Genomic DNA, 19,624 nt, shown 5'->3' with positions numbered 1-19,624 from the left:
GTGGAGACTTCCATGAAGCACAGAGAATTTCTTGGTCTGACGCGTGGTGGCTCGTGATGAAAAGAAAGTCTCTGATCAGACAATGTGCACAGCGCTTTAATTAGAAGGATCCGGTTGCTTCTAATTTTAAATTAACTGCTTGGCGGCAGTTTGGTAACGTTATTGATAAACAAACAAAAACCGGTTGTAGCTCAACCGAGAGAGAGAGATAGCACGATTTAAGTAGTTCTACCGTGGCCAAGGGTAAACAAAAACTGTGCTGAATCATTTTTCTCGGGAGAAAAGACGTCTGTATCTTGGATGCTCTGGTGAGCAGCCTCTTTATCTCTGTAGAACGCGCCGCTTGCGACGATATTCACAGCACCAAAGAGAAAGAGAGTAGTGTGCCTTAGTTTCGTATGGAATCATGGAGGAAGTGACGTAGGTGATCCCGCCCAGGCGTGACGTAGGTCAACGCGGAAGTTGGCTGATGGGAAATGTAGTTTTTTAAAGGGACTGTGTTACCTACATAATATAGTGTGCTAGTACAGAGGGGCAGTTCAGAATTCAGCCGACCTTTTGAGTCTGTGAAGGGGCGAAAGAAGAATTGAATATTAATCTTAAAGATATAAAAAGGAAAACAGAAATGAATGAATAAGATAAAGCGTTAATTTCTACCACTTTGTGAAGTGGGGTAGGTGAAGGTGAGCGTTGAGCTGCAAAAAGGCATTTGATCCATGTGTGTGTGTGTGTGTGTGTGTGACCTCCATCTGTTTCATCCTCACCTTCGCCACCCCCCACTTCATATTTAAGTGCAGTACATGACTAAATAATACAGGGGGCACTGTCTTCTTTTACAAACAAAAGGTTGGCAGAAGTGTGTTACTGAATCTCTCTCTCATTATTATTATTATTATTATTATTATTGCGTGTAAGATTGTTTCTTGCCCTCTTCTATGTTCCTGTATGTCAGAGAGATCACTTTTGGAAACATATGGTCTATAAATTTTTATATACTTTGGAAAATAACTATTTGAAGCTGAGACTTTTCAGCACATCACGACTCAAATGCAAAGCAGTGAAAATTCTGGTTGTAAGATTTCACGTGTGTGTGTGCGTGTACGATCAGGTTTTACAATGAGATGGAAATAACGGCAATAGGAAATATTGTATTTCTGTGCAGTATACTCCAGGACCTTGTCCTTCTGTGCCCCAGTGTTGTAATCAAGTCACTAAACCTCAAGTCCGAGTCCAGTCTTGAGTCCCCAGTGTTCAAGTCTGAGTCATGAAAGAAAATTTCAAGTCGAGTCCGAGAACAAGACTTCAACCGCACGATTTGATGATGGCTGTTGCTGCCTTTATGTGAAAGCGTCTCTGCTGCTGTGTTGGACTAATGTTACTGCTTGACTGCCCCATTTTAGTTAATAGGCTCCAGATAAAAAGCTTGTTCATCACTCAGCAAGCCCCGCCCACTATCAAAATGTGAGAGGGTTAACACTAGCTACCGTAGTTTATCGCTCAGCAAGTAAGCCCCGCCCACTATCAACAGAGCAATGAACATAGCGTGTCACTTCCTTTTCTGGGTGGAGTCTTACCAAATGATGATTTGAAGTTCGAGGTTGTCCCCGTCGTCTCCTCGATAGTTCTTCTACATATGGAACACATAGCAGTGCGTTTTTTTTCCCACTGCACGAGAAGTCTGTATAAGCAAAGCAGACAATCCTAGCGGCATCTCTCCAGGCATTTTAGCGCCATTAACGTTAGTTTGTTCCTGAACATGGCGTATGAACAGGTGAATGTGCATTCTCTTGCACAAAAATTAGTAAAAAATTAATGTAGATATAAATATCTTATGCCAAATTATTATGGCATGTTACAAAAAATAAAGAAAAAATCCAAGTCCTCGTCTCCAGTTTACGAGTCCGAATGCAGTTCATGCACGAGTCCGAGTCATCAGTGCTCAAGTCCAAGTCAAGTCATAAGTCCTTAAAATTAGAGCACGAATCGGACTCGAGTACTACAAGCCTGCTGTGCCCTGTGGAATTCTATAAGCAGGTTCTTTAAAATCATGCGTTTCTTAAAAAATGCTGTGAAATGAGCAGGCTTGTGTGTGTGTGTGTGTGTGTGTGTCTTTTTCATAAAGCCAATGCAGGTTATACTGCAATACAGAACAAATTGTCTTGTTAGCATGAGTAGGTCAGTGATATTGATTTATTTATCCAGTGCATGACCTTTGAGCTTGCAGACTCCTTTATCGAGAATCAAAGCAGAAAAGCTTGAACCTTAAGACCTTTTTTACGTTGTTGCGAGACAATAATGCTGATCATCCTTTTAGTCACTGTGACAGACTTTTCATTTTCTTGACAGGAAAGTCAGATCAGATGTGCACACAGGAAGTTGTGTGTGTGTGTTGTCGCTGGCACCCACACCATGATAGATCATATTTTACATATTGCTTCATAAATTAAGAATTATTTGGCGTTGAGACGGAAAGCAGGGGCGGCATGGTGGTGTAGTGGTTAGCGCTATCGCCTCACAGCAAGAAGGTCCTGGGTTCGAGCCCCAGGGCCGGCGAGGGCCTTTCTGTGTGGAGTTTGCATGTTCTCCCCGTGTCCGCGTGGGTTTCCTCCGGGTGCTCCGGTTTCCCCCACAGTCCAAAGACATGCAGGTTAGGTTAACTGGTGACTCTAAATTGAGCGTAGGTGTGAATGTGAGTGTGAATGGTTGTCTGTGTCTATGTGTCAGCCCTGTGATGACCTGGCGACTTGTCCAGGGTGTACCCCGCCTTTCGCCCGTAGTCAGCTGGGATAGGTTCCAGCTTGCCTGCGACCCTGTAGGACAGGATAAAGCGGCTAGAGATAATGAGATGAGATGAGATGAGACGTAAAGCCCCCGGATACTCCATGGAGAGATGACGTCTACGAAGGTTGCGTGAACACAAAACTATCTATGCGAGCGTATAAGCTCATACACTCGATGTGTTTTCACGATGGACTTCGCGTGCGAATGCTCCAGTACTGCAGGTGGCGCTATAAAAAGTTCATTGCCGTTTTCACAACTATCGGAAGAAACTTGCAACTCCTCATTTTGGAACGAATCATTTTGGGTGCACCTCGTTTCAAACGACCAATCACAGGCTTGGTCACGTGGCATATTTGTCTGCAGAGATGCCACGTGCTTGACATGGCGAGCGTAGTTTCATCATAGGAAGCTTTAAATGTCATTACGGACCCGCTTTTGTAGCAGATAGAATTGAAATCCTGGTTTCTCCTGGTTTTAATAACACAATGAAATACTTGACATGCTCTTACCGAGGATTGTGCATAAATAAAGGACATACCAGGGACTTGACATCATCAAGTTAAGAAACAGGTGTTCGGCTCAGCGGAGGATCGAATTTGAGTACGAAATGCGCACACAGACCGGCAAAGTGTGTTTTGTGTTTGCATGTGGGGCTTTTTCGGGATTTTTGCTCCCTGTGCTTGATAGATAGTGGTCCTGTGTCTTCCTCAGATTCAGTGCCAGTGTTAAAGGTCAGCCAAGTGTCACCTCCAGGTGAGTCTCTGTGCAATAACGCCACTAGCCACAGGAAGAGCTTTTTTTCATGCAACACCCTGTTTTGTTGTACAGATGGAGGTAAAGATGGAAATTTTGATCACCATGTGGGATTGATGAGTCACTGTTTACATTGCTGGGGCTAAATATAGCATTTCCCTCCCAGATAAGGTTGAGGGTTCAATCTGGGAAAAACAATTTCTTTTTGAGCCATAAGTGTTCAGAATATCATTTACAGCTTTCACACTGAGGCGGCACGGTGGTGTAGTGGTTAGCGCTGTCGCCTCACAGCAAGAAGGTCCGGGTTCGAGCCCCGTGGCCGGCGAGGGCCTTTCTGTGCGGAGTTTGCATGTTCTCCCTGTGTCCGCGTGGGTTTCCTCCGGGTGCTCCGGTTTCCCCCACAGTCCAAAGACATGCAGGTTAGGTTAACTGGTGACTCTAATTGACCGTAGGTGTGAATGTGAGTGTGAATGGTTGTCTGTGTCTATGTGTCAGCCCTGTGATGACCTGGCGACTTGTCCAGGGTGTACCCCGCCTTTCGCCCGTAGTCAGCTGGGATAGGCTCCAGCTTGCCTGCGACCCTGTAGAACAGGATAAAGCGGCTAGAGATAATGAGATGAGATGAGCTTTCACACCACTTGAAATTGTCAACCTCTCATCTGTGATATGTGTGTGTGTGTGTGTGTGTGTGAGATACTTTCATTTGTCTATGACAACCAATTGAATCTGGCGGCAAAGCCACCAAACAGGAAGTAAGGGCATATCTCAGGAATGCTTTAATGTGTTGACACCAAGCTTGGTATACGTTCTTGGGATGCCTTCCTGAGAATGTGAGAAAAAAAAACCCTTCGATGTCATATGACTACTGGTGGGCGCTAAAGCGAGTCTTGTGTCCGGTGATACTTTGGGAGATTCCAAAGATGAGACCTGACAAATTGTCATGTCAACTTAATTGACCTGGCCACCATTTTTTTTCATGAAAAAATTAAGACGATTTTCACAATTTTCAATATTCATGAAATTTGGCAGAGATGATCTTTAGACCATGATTCACAAAAGTTATCAGACAGATTTTTCATTTTCAAAAGTATTTATCCATTACAGGCTGCTGGAATCGGTGGCCAATCTACCAAACAGGATGTGAGGTCATATCTCTATCTTTGGTTAACTGACAGAAAACTTGCTATCAGTAGCAATGACTGGCCATTTAAAAAAAAAAAAAAAGTTGTTGTCATAGTGTTGTGTTATGTATCAAATTAAAGAGTATGAAGATCTGAATTGAAAACTTGTTTACTTTTGTAAATATGTCTAAAAAAACAACAAAGTTATGAACATTTGAAAAACCAGTGTTTTATACAGTATGTAACATGGGCAAGGGGTTGCTCGATTGGCAGTAGGTGCCTTTAATGGGTGCGGTGTAGCGTAGTGGGCGTGGTTGTAATTAAGATCAGGTGCCCTGGCAATTGGCATGACACTTTAAGAGTAGCAGCGTTTCCCACTCGTGTCATTTTTTGGGGCTTTGTCTGCCTGTCGTTGTGCTTCATCTCTGTCTGGTTTGTTTGCCTTGCCTGCCTGTCGTGGTGCCCCATCTCCGTTTGGTCGGTTTGCCTCCTTATGAGCTGGCCTCTTGCTCACTGGCCTTGTGTTTTGCATCTCTTTGGAGAGAAATCCACGTTAGTGATTTGCTGTAATCCTTCGTGCTGCCGTAATCCTGTGGCGTGTTGTGCTCTGCCTGTGTCCAGAGAACCGTGAACATTGGTGATTGGCTGAGGACCGCAAAACTTAGTGCATCAACTTTGCTGTGAAGGCGACCGACTAACCCCTGATTCTACGTTGTGGCTGACATTCATACAGGTGGAGCACTCTATGCCACCCCAGCCACTGTTTTTCCTGTGCTCCATTTTTTAGTTTAAAGTGTGTGCGTGTGTCCATGTGTCGGTGTGAGAGGTCGGCTCACGGTGCGTATTTGGCAGTCGCTACCGGTGGGCTGGGTGTTTGTATGCTTGTGTGTATGGTGTGTGTATGTGTGTGCGGTGTGTAAGTTGTGGGTCATTTGGGTTAGTGTTGAAGGGTAACTATTTTTGGTTTTGGCCACTTTGTGTTTTCGTTGCTTCACTGGTTTGTTTAAATTTATTTCCCTTTTTCTTTGTGTGGCCATTGGCATGTAGTGTAACCACAGTCAGTGATTTGTGCATTTTTGTATTGTTTTCTTGTCTGCTGAACTGTTTGAAACATTAAGATCTGTCCATTGTGATTGTTGTTGCCCTCAAGGTGTGTAGCCCAAGGACTGAATGTGTGTGTTTTATTTATATTTTTATTGAAAAAATAAATTGTTTATTTTAATACTCCAGTCTCTCTCTCTCTCCTTCATTGTTCCCTTTATTGGGATCCCCTGCTTGTGGGTTTGGTTAACGTTCAGATTTAATAGTAAACTGTACTGGTTGGTACTCCCCCTGGGGGTTACATATAAAAATGTCCATTTCTGTCCGTTGCCCCGGTCACAAACCAGCAATCATTTTCCATTAGTTTAATTTTCCATTCATGAGAAAAAACCTTAATCAGAAATTAATAGACCAAAAAGCCAAAAATAAAGAGATTTAGACTTTTGAGTATTAGGGTGGGCGGCACGGTGGTGTAGTGGTTAGCGCTGTCGCCTCACAGCAAGAAGGTCCAGGTTCGAGCCCCGTGGCCGGCGAGGGCCTTTCTGTGCGGAGTTTGCATGTTCTCCCCGTGTCCGCGTGGGTTTCCTCCGGGTGCTCCGGTTTCCCCCACAGTCCAAAGACATGCAGGTTAGGTTAACTGGTGACTCTAAATTGACCGTAGGTGTGAATGTGAGTGTGAATGGTTGTCTGTGTCTATGTGTCAGCCCTGTGATGACCTGGCGACTTGTCCAGGGTGTACCCCGCCTTTCGCCCGTAGTCAGCTGGGATAGGCTCCAGCTTGCCTGCGACCCTGTAGAAGGATAAAGCGGCTAGAGATAATGAGATGAGATGAGATGAGTATTAGGGTAAGAATTACAGATAAAGGCTTCTTCTTGTACATCACAATTATGCACCTTGAAGGCTTAAAAGTAATACATCAGTGAGGCCCTGTCCACACAGCAACGGATTCAGATGAATCTGATAAAATTTTTTATCGTTTCGGCCGGGCGTCCACACGGCACCGGTATTTTGGGTGCCCCAAAACGATATTTTTTGAGAACGGTTTCCAGAGTGGAAAAATCTGGCAACGGCGCCGTTGCGAAGTCGTCTGGATGAGTAGAACGGATTTGTTTACGATGACATCACAATCACATGACTAGAACAAGCAGCACTCACTCATTCACGCCGGGTAGAAGAAGGGGTTTATGCGCATGCGTCCTACTTCTTCTATTGTTCTGGTATCTCCGATGGGACCGTCTTACAGTGCACGTAGAGGTGTGGCATGTGTATTGCATCGTTTTCAGCAAGCGTTGCGTTGCCATATGTACCTGATATTTTACTGATCCGTTGCCCATGTGGACGCGATATTTTTTTTACCTGCTAAAAAAAAAAATCTCGTTGCCGTTGTCGTGTGGATGTAGCCTGAAATTGATGTATTACTACTATCAGTGCTTACAGCCATGCTTTTAACGTGATCAGATCAAGTTGCCATTGTGACTCTGCTCCGTCGGATGCTTGCCCCCCCCCCCCCCCCCCCCCCCCCCATTGCTGCTTGGCAGGCAGTCCATTTAAGAAGGAATTAAAACGTTGAAAATTTACGAATTTGTGGTTTGTAAACTAAATTGTTTGAGGAAATTTGAGAAAATGACAAAGTATCTTCAGTTTCGTTGTCTAGTTCTTTGTGTCTAAACATAAAAGCCAGAATTTTGCGGGTATGTTCACTTTAAATTGTGGGCACCGAGCATGACTAATGACGGTGGTGCTCGAATGCGCTGCGTATAAGAGGCTCAAACTTTTGTTAAATCTCTTCAAAACAGTATCACTGATATTTATATGCACAAGTGGTCAGACGATTTTATTGGAAAAACAAGTCAACATGAGGGATTCGACCACTCGGTGAATCATAAGTTTTAAGCTGATTGAACCAGCAGTGAGTGAGCTGAAAGCAACAGCAAAACACAAGGACCGGTGACGAAGATCACTAAAAAACCCAAGATGGTGGCGCCTGTGAGTTTGGTGTATTGTGTTACACAATGTTAAAAAAAGCTTAAAGTAAAAGCTCATCACAACGCCACACAAAATTAACAATATATTCTGTAAATATGTTATTTATTCTTGAATCGGCATTCGTTTTATGGAGATTAAAGCCAAATGAAAACGCGCTGTTCTCCCATACAAACGTATGGGAGGTTCATCAGCGCAGCGGCGTGCTGCCTACTATCAGTGCTTACAGCCACGTGATTAGATCAAGTTGCCATTGCGACTCTGCTCCGCCGGATGCTTGGCCCCCCCATCACTGCTTGGCTGGCAGTCCATTGAAGAAGGAATTAAGACATTGAAAAAATTTATGCATTTGTGGTTTGTAAACTAAATTGTTTGAGGAAATTTGAGAAAAAGACAAAGTTTCTTCAATTTCGTTGTCGAGTTTTGTTGACTAAAAACGACCCTATTTTTTTTCAATCATTTAAATCGAAGCACTGATACTAGAAATATATATTTTCCTTAAAAGACTGAACCTAAATGTTGAAATTAGCACTGCATTATGTTGCTGTGATGTTAGTAAAAAGGTCCAGGGTCTCAGTGAGTGTTTTCTGTATAGGCAACTACTGAAACACACACACACACACACACACACACACACACACACACACACACACACACACAAAAACCCTCGAGAAATACTTTGAAAATGTATATATTTTTGGAAAACTTACAAAGACATCCATTTCTGTCTCGTCTCGTCTTCTTCCGCTTTATCCGGGACCGGGTCGCGGAGGCAGCAGTCTAAGCAGGGAAGCCCAAACTTCCCTTTCCCCAGACACCTCGGCCAGCTCCTCGGGAAGAACACCGAGGCGTTCCCAGGCCAGCCGAGAGACATAGTCCCTCCAGCGTGTCCTGGGTCTTCCCCGGGGCCTCCTCCCGGGGGGACATGCCTGGAACACCTCCCCAGGGAGGCGTCCAGGAGGTATCCGAAAAAGATGCCCGAGCCACCTCAGCTGATTCCTCTCGATGTGGAGCAGCAGCGGCTCTACTCCGAGCTCCTCCTGAGTGACTGTGCTTCTCACCCTATCTCTAAGGGAGCGCCCAGCCACCCTGCGAAGGAAACTCATTTCGGCCGCTTGTATCCGCGATCTTGTCCTTTCGGTCATTACCCAAAGCTCATGACCATAGGTGAGAGTCGGAACGTAGATCGACCGGTAAATTGAGAGCTTCGCCTTTTGGCTCAGCTCCTTCTTCACCACGACGGACCGGTAAAGCGACCGCATCACTGCGGAGGCTGCACTGACCCGCCTGTCGATCTCACGCTCCATCCTTCCCTCACTCGTGAACAAGATCCCGAGATACTTAAACTCCTCCACTTGAGGCAGAACAACTTCACCAACCTGGAGAGGGCAAGCCACCCTTTTCCGGTCGAGAACCATGGCCTCGGACTTGGAGGTGCTGATTCTCATCCCAGCCGCTTCACACTCGACTGCAAACCGCCCCAGTGCATGCTGAAGGTCCTGGTTTGAAGAAGCCAACAGGACAACATCATCCGCAAAAAGCAGAGATGAAATCCTGTGGTTCCCAAACAGGATTCCTTCTGGCCCCTGGCTGCGCCTAGAAATTCTGTCCATAAAAATTATGAACAGAACCGGTGACAAAGGGCAGACCTGCCGGAGTCCAACATGCACTGGGAAGAGGTCTGAGTTACTGCCGGCAATGTGAACCAGACTCCTGCTCCGTTTGTACAGGGACTGGACAGCCCTTAGCAAAGAGCCCCGAACCCCATACTCCCGAAGCACCCCCCACAGAATACTACGGGGGACACGGTCAAATGCCTTCTCCAGATCCACAAAGCACATGTGGACTGGTTGGGCAAACTCCCATGAACCCTCGAGCACCCTATGAAGGGTATAGACCTGGTCCAGTGTTCCGCGACCAGGACGAAAACCGCATTGTTCCTCCTGGATCCGAGGTTCGACTATTGGTCGAATTCTCCTCTCCAGTACCCTGGAGTAAACCTTCCCTGGGAGGCTGAGAAGTGTGATTCCCCTATAATTGGGGCACACTCTCCGGTCCCCTTTCTTAAAAAGAGGGACCACCACCCCAGTCTGCCACTCCAGAGGCACTGTCCCTGACCGCCACGCGATGTTGCAGAGGCGTGTCAACCAAGACAGCCCCACAACATCCAGAGACTTGAGATACTCAGGGCGGATCTCATCCACCCCCGGTGCCTTGCCACCGAGGAGCTTGCAAACCACCTCAGTGACTTCGGCTTGGGTAATGGACGAGTCCACCTCTGAGTCATCAGCCTCAGTCTCCTCAGTGGAAGACATGACGGTGGGATTGAGGAGATCCTCAGAGTATTCCTTCCACCGCCCGACAATGTCCCCAGTCGAGGTCAACAGCTCCCCACCCGCACTGTAAACAGTGTTGGCAGAGTACTGCTTCCCCCCTCCTGAGGCGCCGGACGGTTTGCCAGAATTTCTTCGAGGCCGACCGATAGTCCTTCTCCATGGCCTCCCCGAACTCCTCCCAGTTCCGAGTTTTTGCCTCCGCAACTGCCCGAGCTGCAGCACGCCTGGCCTGCCGATACCCGTCAGCTGCCTCGGGAGTCCTGGAGGTTAACATGGCCCGATAGGACTCCTTCTTCAGCTTGACGGCATCCCTTACTTCCGGTGTCCACCACCGGGTTCGGGGATTGCCGCCACGACAGGCACCGGAGACCTTGCGGCCACAGCTCCGAACAGCTGTGTCCACAATGGAGGTAGAGAACATGGTCCACTCAGACTCAATGTCCCCCGCCTCCCTCGGAAGCTGGGAAAAGCTCTCCCGGAGGTGGGAGTTAAAGACCTCCCCAACAGAGTGCTCGGCCAGACGTTCCCAGCAGACCCTCACCATACGTTTGGGCCTGCCAGGTCTGTCCAGCTTCCTCCTCCGCCAGTGGATCCAACTCACCACCAGGTGGTGATCAGTTGACAGCTCAGCCCCTCTCTTCACCCGAGTGTCCAAGACATAGGGGCCGGAGATCAGATGAAACGACTACAAAGTCTATCATTGACCTCCGACCTAAGGTGTCCTGGTGCCACGTGCACTTATGGACACCCCTATGCTCGAACATGGTGTTCGTTATGGACAAACCGTGACTAGCACAGAAGTCCAATAACAAAACACCACTCGGGTTCAGATCGGGGAGGCCATTCCTCCCAACCACGCCCCTCCAGGTGTCACTGTCATCTCCCACGTGAGCACTGAAGTCCCCCAGTAACACAATGGAGTCCCCAGTCTGAGCACTCCTCAGTACCTCTCCCAGGGACTCCAAGAAGGCCGGATACTCTATACTGCTATTTGGGCCATAGGCACAAACAACAGCAAGAGCCTTCTCCCCAGTCTGAAGGCGCAGAGAGGCGACCCTCTTGTTCACTGGGGTAAACTCCAACACATGGCGGCTGAGCTGGGGAGCTATAAGCAAGCCCACACCAGCCCGCCGCCGCTCACCACGGGCAACTCCAGAGAAGTGGAGAGTCCAGCCCCTCTCGAGGAGCTGGGTTCCAGAGCCCAAGCTGTGTGTGGAGGTGAGCCCGACTATCTCTAGCCGGTACCTCTCAACCTCCCGCACAAGCTCAGGCTCTTTCCCCCCCAGCGAAGTGACATTCCATGTCCCAACAGCCAGCCGCTGTGTCCGGGGATCAGGTCGTCGAGGCCCCTGCCTTCGACTGCCACCCAATCCACATTGCACCAGTCCCCTACTGCTACCTCTGTGGGTGGTGAACCCACAGGAGGTCGGGCCCACGTCACCTCTTTGGGCTGAGCCCGGCCGGGCCCCATGGGCAAAGGCCCGGCCACCAAGCGCTCGCATACGAGCCCCAACCCCGGGCCTGGCTCCAGGGTGGGGCCCCGGCTGCATCATCCCGGGCGACGTCACGGTCCTCGGATTTTTCTCCATAGGGGTTTTGGTGAACTGCTCTTAGTCTGGCCTGTCACCTAGGACCTGTCTGCCTTGGGAAACCCTGACAGGGGCATAATGCCCCCGACAACATAGCTCCTAGGATCATTCAAGCACACAAACCCCTCCACCACAATAAGGTGGCAGTTCTAGGAGGGGATCCATTTCTGTTTTCTACAAAAATTATAATTTATGTTGAGTGTTAAATTATTAAATAGAAATAGAAAATGTGCACTTGAAGGCAATCAGTATCAGTATGTACAAACAAATGCTAAAAAAGCTAGTTTACACACACACACACACACACACACACACACACACACACACACACACACACACACACACACACAATCATTTGAAATAAGACAAAACACAAAGAGACACGAGGAGGCACAGAAAGTCAGTTCTCTTTGTTTGGAGTGAAGTAGATCCATCTGTCACTTCATTTTGCAGGTTTGGATCTAGACTTGAGTTGGTGTTGGTAAAACCAGAAGAAACTGTACAAACACAAAATAGTACACACACACACACACACACACACACGGTGAATAGTGAGTGGTTGTTGAAGTGTTTTAATTCTTTTATGAAGCCCCCCCAAAAAATCCCTTTTCAGAATGTCGACCGAATTCACCAAGGTAAATCTTGAATCACCGAGGTGAATCCAGATTCACCTGATTTCAAAAGTCACCTGTAACATACATGCAGAAGTCCTCACCTGAGCTCAGGAGCAAACCAGGAACCCTGGAGCTGTGAGGTAACAGCACTAACCCTGCTATTACTGACATTCAATTGAAATTGCTCCGAGGTTTTCAATAGGTAGCACAGTGGTGTAGTGGTTAACACTGTCGCCACACAGCAAGAAGGTCTGGGTTCGAGCCCTGTGGCCGGCGAGGGTTTCCTCCGGGTGCTCCGGTTTCCCCCACAGTCCAAAGACATGCAGGTTAGGTTAACTGGTGACTCTAAATTGACCGTAGGTGTGAATGTGAGTGTGAATGGTTGTCTGTGTCTATGTGTCAGCCCTGTGATGACCTGGCGACTTGTCCAGGGTGTACCCCGCCTTTCGCCCGTAGTCAGCTGGGATAGGCTCCAGCTCGCCTGCGACCCTGCACAGGATAAGCGGCTACAGATAATGGATGGATGGATGGATGGATGGATGGATGGTTTTCAATATACCTGTTATAATCTGGGACTAGAAACCATTTCTTTTTCATTTTGGTTCGTTCAGAACAGAAATGATCTTTTTTTTTCACATTCCTACTCCTGCAGTCCATGCCACCTTCTTTAGTTGGAACCCAGTTCCAGTGATGAATAAAGATCTCACTGCTTTCTGTGTGCTTACAGAAATCAGAATCATTATGTTTTCTTTTTTAATCTGAAAAGTGCTCTTTTATGTGATGCTGCTCAGATATAAACTTTTTTTTCTGTAACATTTAAAGCTAGACGGCCTTTCAGATTTTTCAAGTATAGGTCATAAAAAGAATTTTCCCGACACCCAATTATTTTTGTTTAGTGACCGAAAGCTACTGAATTCGAATCACAGACTTCCAATTTTATTAGTTAAAAAAATAGAACAATTAATGAATTTAGAGCCATGTGGCCCTAAATTCTCTGCTATTTTTTCCTGCTTCACCATGACCCAATACAAGATACTATGTCATGCATCACGTGGTGGGCTTTCCCCGTTCGCGCAAGGCATTGTGGGATACAAATTTGAAACAGGAGAGAAAAATGGAGGATGTGAGTGTGCGAATGAAACGTGAAAGAGTGACTACAGTCATGGAAAGAAAGCGAGAAGAAAAGATGTTATGTTCTATACAAAGGAAAGGAAACGCAGGACCAAACTAATAAATATCGGCGCTCAGCGAGCACCTCAGTGTGATCAGCTGTTTGTTTAGCGACAGAATGATGGAACTGTCAGTGCACGCTCAAAGGGAAACCTGTAGATGGCAGTAATGCAACACTGTGGATGCCAGCTGCCGTAAAACCTAAAAGAAGAAGGTAAACCTGCGCATGCGCACACGGACTTCCTCTGTCTGCGAGCAATTTCATGCACATTATTTGCTTTAATCCCATCAAATTAAATAACCTCCCAGCCACAGAATGGCCTGGTTTATTTGTTTATTTTTTGGTATTGCAGAAATAAACCTATACCACAATAACCAAATTTCAGAGGGAACTAAATTTCACCGATTTTATGAAATCGAAAGTCTGTCTAGCTTTAATTTTGTGCTGCAAAAACGAACGTTTGGAACTTGAAAATGTTTTTGTAATGTTTTGACTTGATAACGTAGAAGTCATAAAATAGAAATCTATAACAAAGTTTGGATGAAAAAAACCCCCAAGGGGCCGAAGACTTTTGCACAGAATTGTATCTTGAGTCAAGTATTCAGAGGGAGAGAAGGAGTTTTCCAAATTTGGTTTCATTTAACACTGTGGTTTCCACACTCATTATTTCACATCTTATAAAATAGCACTTGATGTAGCACATCCGATTACTTCCTCGGGGCGCACAATTTAATGAAGCCACGAGATACTAAATAGAGGTCATGAAATCGTAATGTGTGAAAGACGTAGGTTATTTTATCACACTTTTCATTTTGATTTTTTTCAAAATGAATAAAATATTGTTTTGCTTAATTTTCACATGCTCTCCTGGAAAGAAAATTTGCACATGGCTTGAAGGATAAGCTGACGAAGCACTCGAGTACCTGTAAACGCTTATTCATAAAATATTTACTCCTTGAAAAGGGCAATGTCTCTGATTAAAAATCAGTCTAAAAAAAGAAAATTGTGGATTTTAATGAGATGATACTATTAACTATTAATTATGAATAAATTATATTTTCAGAATTGTGCATTAGGCAGCACGGTGGTGTAGTGGTTAGCGCTGTCGCCTCACAGCAAGAAGGTCCTGGGTTTGAGCCCCGTGGCCGGTGAGGGCCTTTCTGTGCGGAGTTTGCATGTTCTCCCCGTGTCCGCGTGGGTTTCCTCCGGGTGCTCCGGTTTCCCCCACAGTCCAAAGACATGCAGGTTAGGTTAACTGGTGACTCTAAATTGAGCGTAGGTGTGAATGTGAGTGTGAATGGTTGTCTGTGTCTATGTGTCAGCCCTGTGATGACCTGGCGACTTGTCCAGGGTGTACCCCGCCTTTCGCCCGTAGTCAGCTGGGATAGGCTCCAGCTTGCCTGCGACCCTGTAGAACAGGATAAAGCGGCTACAGATAATGAGATGAGATGAGATGAGAATTGTGCGTTCCTGAGACACGCCTTTGCTTCAATCAAGCTCCGCCCCATGTGTGTAATTCTTACGCATCTTCTAAATAGCACTTTGTACCCGAGATACTGTCTGTCTGAAGCAATTTTAGTATGAAATCCTCATTACATGTGCTTAACTCCACTCTAAATACAGCCTATAAAGATTAGACTTACTCCAGTGGACAGAAACCAAGACTTGGTTGTTGAGTTTTTTGTGATTTGTTAGTAAAGCCTTACCTTGTGGTGTACTGGCTGTTGCATGACCATTAGCTGTGTAGAAAATACAAATAAATTTAACACTACAATCCACAAAAAAACACTTTTATAATCAGCCAAAAAGAGTAGAAAAATGTCGTACTAATCCAGCCTCACCTGGTTGTCTTGCTGTTGCAGGTCTTGGGTTGGTTTTTGCTGTAAGTTGTTGGTACATTTATTAATGACTCAAGTTAAAGGATTTCATAAAGATCAGAGAAAAAAAATCTGCACTTTGACACCATCTTGTAATAAATATCAGTGTGTTTGGTGTAATTTGTCTGTCCAAAGCCTGTATGATACAGTATTCTGCTCTCCCCTGGAGAAGGCAACCTGACAGAACTCCATCTCCAGGTTTGTATGCTGTATTCAAAGCTGGCGACTTAATTCCAAAAATGTCAGGATTGAATATTGGAAAATTATTCTACCCACATTCACTGGATATGAGCAATCGCGCACTCTGACTGGCTACTCTACTACTAGGCTATCAGCTCATATACAATGAGTACAGAAAAACAAAATGGCGGAGCGTGTTGCTGAACCAACCGAGGGCAAAATAAAAACTCTGTTCGAAAACAAAACCACAAAAAATACAAAAAAGCAACAAAATATAGAATAAAAGTATTTGATGGTAAGACATTTCTTTTTTTTGAAGAATTATTATTATTATTATTATTATTATTATTAGACAGAAAGAACAACTTTATTCATCACACACTTGTGAAATTCCTCTCTGCATTTAACCCATCTGAAGCAGTGAACACACACACACACACATACCCAGAGCAGTGGGCAGCCATGCTAACAGCGCCCGGGGAGCAGTTGGGAGTTCGGTGCCTCGCTCAAGGGCCCCTCAGCCCAAGGCTGTCCCATATTAACCTAAAGCCTAGGTCACAACCAGATGTACGATTTTTTGGCCGTGCGATTTTTGGCTTTTCCCAAATCACTGCGGTTTTTTTTGTTCATGGAGAAAGACGCGCGTTGGCTGTAAGTTTGTCTTGCAACCTGAAAAAAAACGTAAGCGCCCGTAGAGTTTGTTTGACATGACAAAGAACCTCTGCGGCTGGTCTACAGCTCGAAAATCAGCACATCACACGCGGGCTCTCGTGCGTTTCACGTGCGCCCTCCGTACGTTTCTTGCACGTAGACCGGCCGTAAGAGCACGTACGGCCGGTTGTGACCGAGGCTTAACTGCATGTCTTTGGACTGTGGAGGACACTGGAGCACCCGGAGGAAACCCACGCAGAAAGGCCCTCGCCGGCCTCGAACACAGAACCTTCTTGCTGTGAGGCGACCATGCTAACCATTACACCACCATGCTGCCCAAATTATTGCATTTTTCACAAATTGCTCTTGTCATTCCGCCAGTTTGTTTACATTCTAAGCCGAAATGATTTTGTCGGATGTTTTGTATAAAGATTTTATTTATCGAATTTGCCAAAAATAAAAATAAAAATGTTCTGTTTCTCAAAATCCAGTGAACATGGATAGAATAAAACAGTTATGGCTTATAGACAACTCGGTGCTACGCGCCTCGTCGACTATCAGCTCATGTCCGACTCGATTTCGTGGAATAACTGTGAAGTATCTCACACCTTTTTTCGACAAAGCCTTTTGCTGATGATAATATATACAGGATATTACACGGTTGCACGAAGATATGAAGTTTATATTTGAGTGAGTGAAGCAAAAGAGTGAAAATATTTTCAGTACGAGAAGATCAACTTCATATCTTCACGCCACTGTGTAATATTCTTTATATTATATGGACACATCCACAAAAAAATACGCAAGTTAATCAAAAAATGTTCATTTTGGACCGGTTTGTCATTTTGACAACATGTGTCTAGTCAGTGGGAAAACACTGAGAGTGACGTCAATGGGGTGAAATATCAGGAAGTATGTCACTCAGATCCGCAATGTATGATATGAAAAATGCGAGTTTTTCAACACGAGAAGATAAACTTCGTATCTTCCAGCCAATGTGTAAGGTTCTTTTTATTATATCGACACATTCACAAACAAAACATACCCAAATTTATCAAAACAATTCATTGATTTCTTCATGAGTGTCATATAGAGAGTTATAACACGGTTTTGGTTCTCCATCTCCTGGATGGAGCTCGTATGAAAAATAAGTGTGGTGTATTTCCCAGTAGAACACTCATGTCCATATAATATAATATTGAAAATGATAAATAATGTCGCCATAACAAACTCTGTATCCAAACAGGAAAATATACATTAATTATTGAGGAAAAAAAGTTAAAAACTTCTCTTGATAGCAAACATGGAAGACTATCTCCTAACACAGGCATTGGAGACACCTTTGATACACTTGTTCAAAAGAGGCAGAAATGTGAATACACTCTACGGATACACACCTTGACAAACTCCGACATGATGAATAATTGTAACCGTCTCATTGGCTTCTTGAGGTGGGAGGTCACACTGGAGTCCCTGGTCGCATGTTCCAATTAAACCATACAGACCCCCACAGGATTCGTTCAGTTGTTTGGCGCACACTTTGCAGCAACCGCACAGACCAAGCACTGTTCTGCCTGTACACTTCAGCTCTGGACATGCAGGTAAAAGAGAACACGGCACACACGCGAGTCCTGAGCTGTTCTTCACCACCAACACCACCAAGAACTGGGAGATCATCAGACCTTTGAGATACATCATGAACAAGGCAGTTCCCTCAGTTCCTTGTCTGGGCCTTACTTAATGGGCACGTGCATTTACCTTTTCATGTGTGTCACAAACTGTTGTGATGGAGCTATTTATATACAACATGCAACCAACAGGAATTTCCTTCAAGCTCTTTTTCCCGAAAGGTATGCCCTCATCTTTAAATTTCTTTCTGTTGCATAATAACGAGTGAAAAAGGTTCACAATTTATGTTTAGAGATGTAAGAGTAAAGAAAGCAAGATATTAGAAGTCACTTTTCAGACAAAAAAAAACATTAATAAGGAAGGCTGCTGGGTGGCACGGTGGTGTAGTGGTTAGCGCTGTCACCTCACAGCAAGAAGGTTCTGGGTTCGAGCCCCGTGGCCGGCGAGGGCCTTTGTGTGCGGAGTTTGCATGGTGTCCGCGTGGGTTTCCTCCGGGTGCTCCGGTTTCCCCCACAGTCCAAAGACATGCAGGTTAGGTTAACTGGTGACTCTAAATTGACCGTAGGTGTGAATGTGAGTGTGAATGGTTGTCTGTGTCTATGTGTCAGCCCTGTGATGACCTGGTGACTTGTCCAGGGTGTACCCCGCCTTTCGCCCGTAGTCAGCTGGAATAGGCTCTAGCTTGCCTGCGACCCTGTAGAAGGATAAAGCGGCTAGAGATAATGAGATGAGATGAGAAGGAAGGCTGCTGGGTTTTGCTGCAAAAATACAACTCTAATTTCAAAAAAGTTGGGACACTGGCTGTGTATAGTGTGTTTTGTGAATATTTAGAGTAGCCTGTCTCTATTTGTGTATACACTACATGGCCAAAAGGACTGACCATCACATCCATATTTGGTTCTTCTTCAAACGGTCTTGAAACACAGAAATGTCTATTTTCCTACAAGAGGCCCCAATCTGTTCCAGCATGACAATGCTCCTGTGCACAAAGCAAACTCCATGAAGACATGGTTTTCCAAGGTTGGAATGGAAGACCTTGAGTGTCCTGCACAGAGTCCTGACTGAACTCAACCTTTGGGATGAACTGGAACACAGACTGCACCCCAGACCTCCTCACCCGACATCAGTGTATATAATTGTCTAGAAGGTCTTTGTATGCTGGAGGATTAAGATTTTGCTTCACTGGAACTCAGAGGCCCAGACCTGTTCAGGCATGACAACAAAGCAGTGTCTAAATACTTTTGGCCATATATTTCTTTTGTGAAAATAGTAACCGTTTTAGGGCGGCACGGTGGTGTAGTGGTTAGCGCTGTCGCCTCACAGCAAGAAGGTCCGGGTTCGAGCCCCGTGGCCGGTGAGGGCCTTTCTGTGTGGAGTTTGCATGTTCTCCCCGTGTCCGCGTGGGTTTCCTCCAGGTGCTCCGGTTTCCCCCACAGTCCAAAGACATGCAGGTTAGGTTAACTGGTGACTCTAAATTGACCGTAGGTGTGAATGTGAGTGTGAATGGTTGTCTGTGTCTATGTGTCAGCCCTGTGATGACCTGGCGACTTGTCCAGGGTGTACCCCGCCTTTCGCCCGTAGTCAGCTGGGATAGGCTCCAGCTTGCCTGCGACCCTGTAGAACAGGATAAAGCAGCTAGAGATAATGAGATGAGATGAGTAACCATTTTAATCGATATACAGTGTCTATGTTGTCCAACACTTTGGCATATTCAAAATCTGGACATTCCAGTCAGAGTGCTTCCTACAAATAAAAGTATGAAGCGTATAATCAGTCGTCTTATGAGAAACTCTGGAGTACCTTCCAGAAATTTCATCTAAGCATGTTCAGCTACATTCCATTTTGTGAATCTTAAGATATTTTCATTTTTAGCATTTAGCATAAGGACCTTCCCCACC

The 19,624-nt window shown here is 45.5% G+C and overlaps 1 long non-coding RNA gene across 1 annotated transcript; it reads right to left on the bottom strand.

Annotated features, from left to right (window-relative positions):
• Window positions 1-11,942: 11,942 nt before the first annotated feature.
• LOC132876120 (uncharacterized) lies at window positions 11,943-17,675 on the bottom strand. Its single transcript, XR_009651914.1, has 4 exons — window positions 17,495-17,675; window positions 15,231-15,269; window positions 15,096-15,128; window positions 11,943-12,101 (listed from the first exon to the last, which is right to left on the bottom strand). It is a non-coding gene; the product is annotated as an uncharacterized LOC132876120 (long non-coding RNA).
• Between the last annotated feature and the right edge of the window lie 1,949 nt (window positions 17,676-19,624).

Source organism: Neoarius graeffei, chromosome 28 (genome assembly GCF_027579695.1).
Source record: "Neoarius graeffei isolate fNeoGra1 chromosome 28, fNeoGra1.pri, whole genome shotgun sequence".
Taxonomy (NCBI): Eukaryota; Metazoa; Chordata; class Actinopteri; order Siluriformes; family Ariidae; genus Neoarius; species Neoarius graeffei.
The sequence above is the reverse complement of the archived record's forward strand: the minus strand, read 5'-3'. Positions and strand labels throughout refer to the sequence as shown.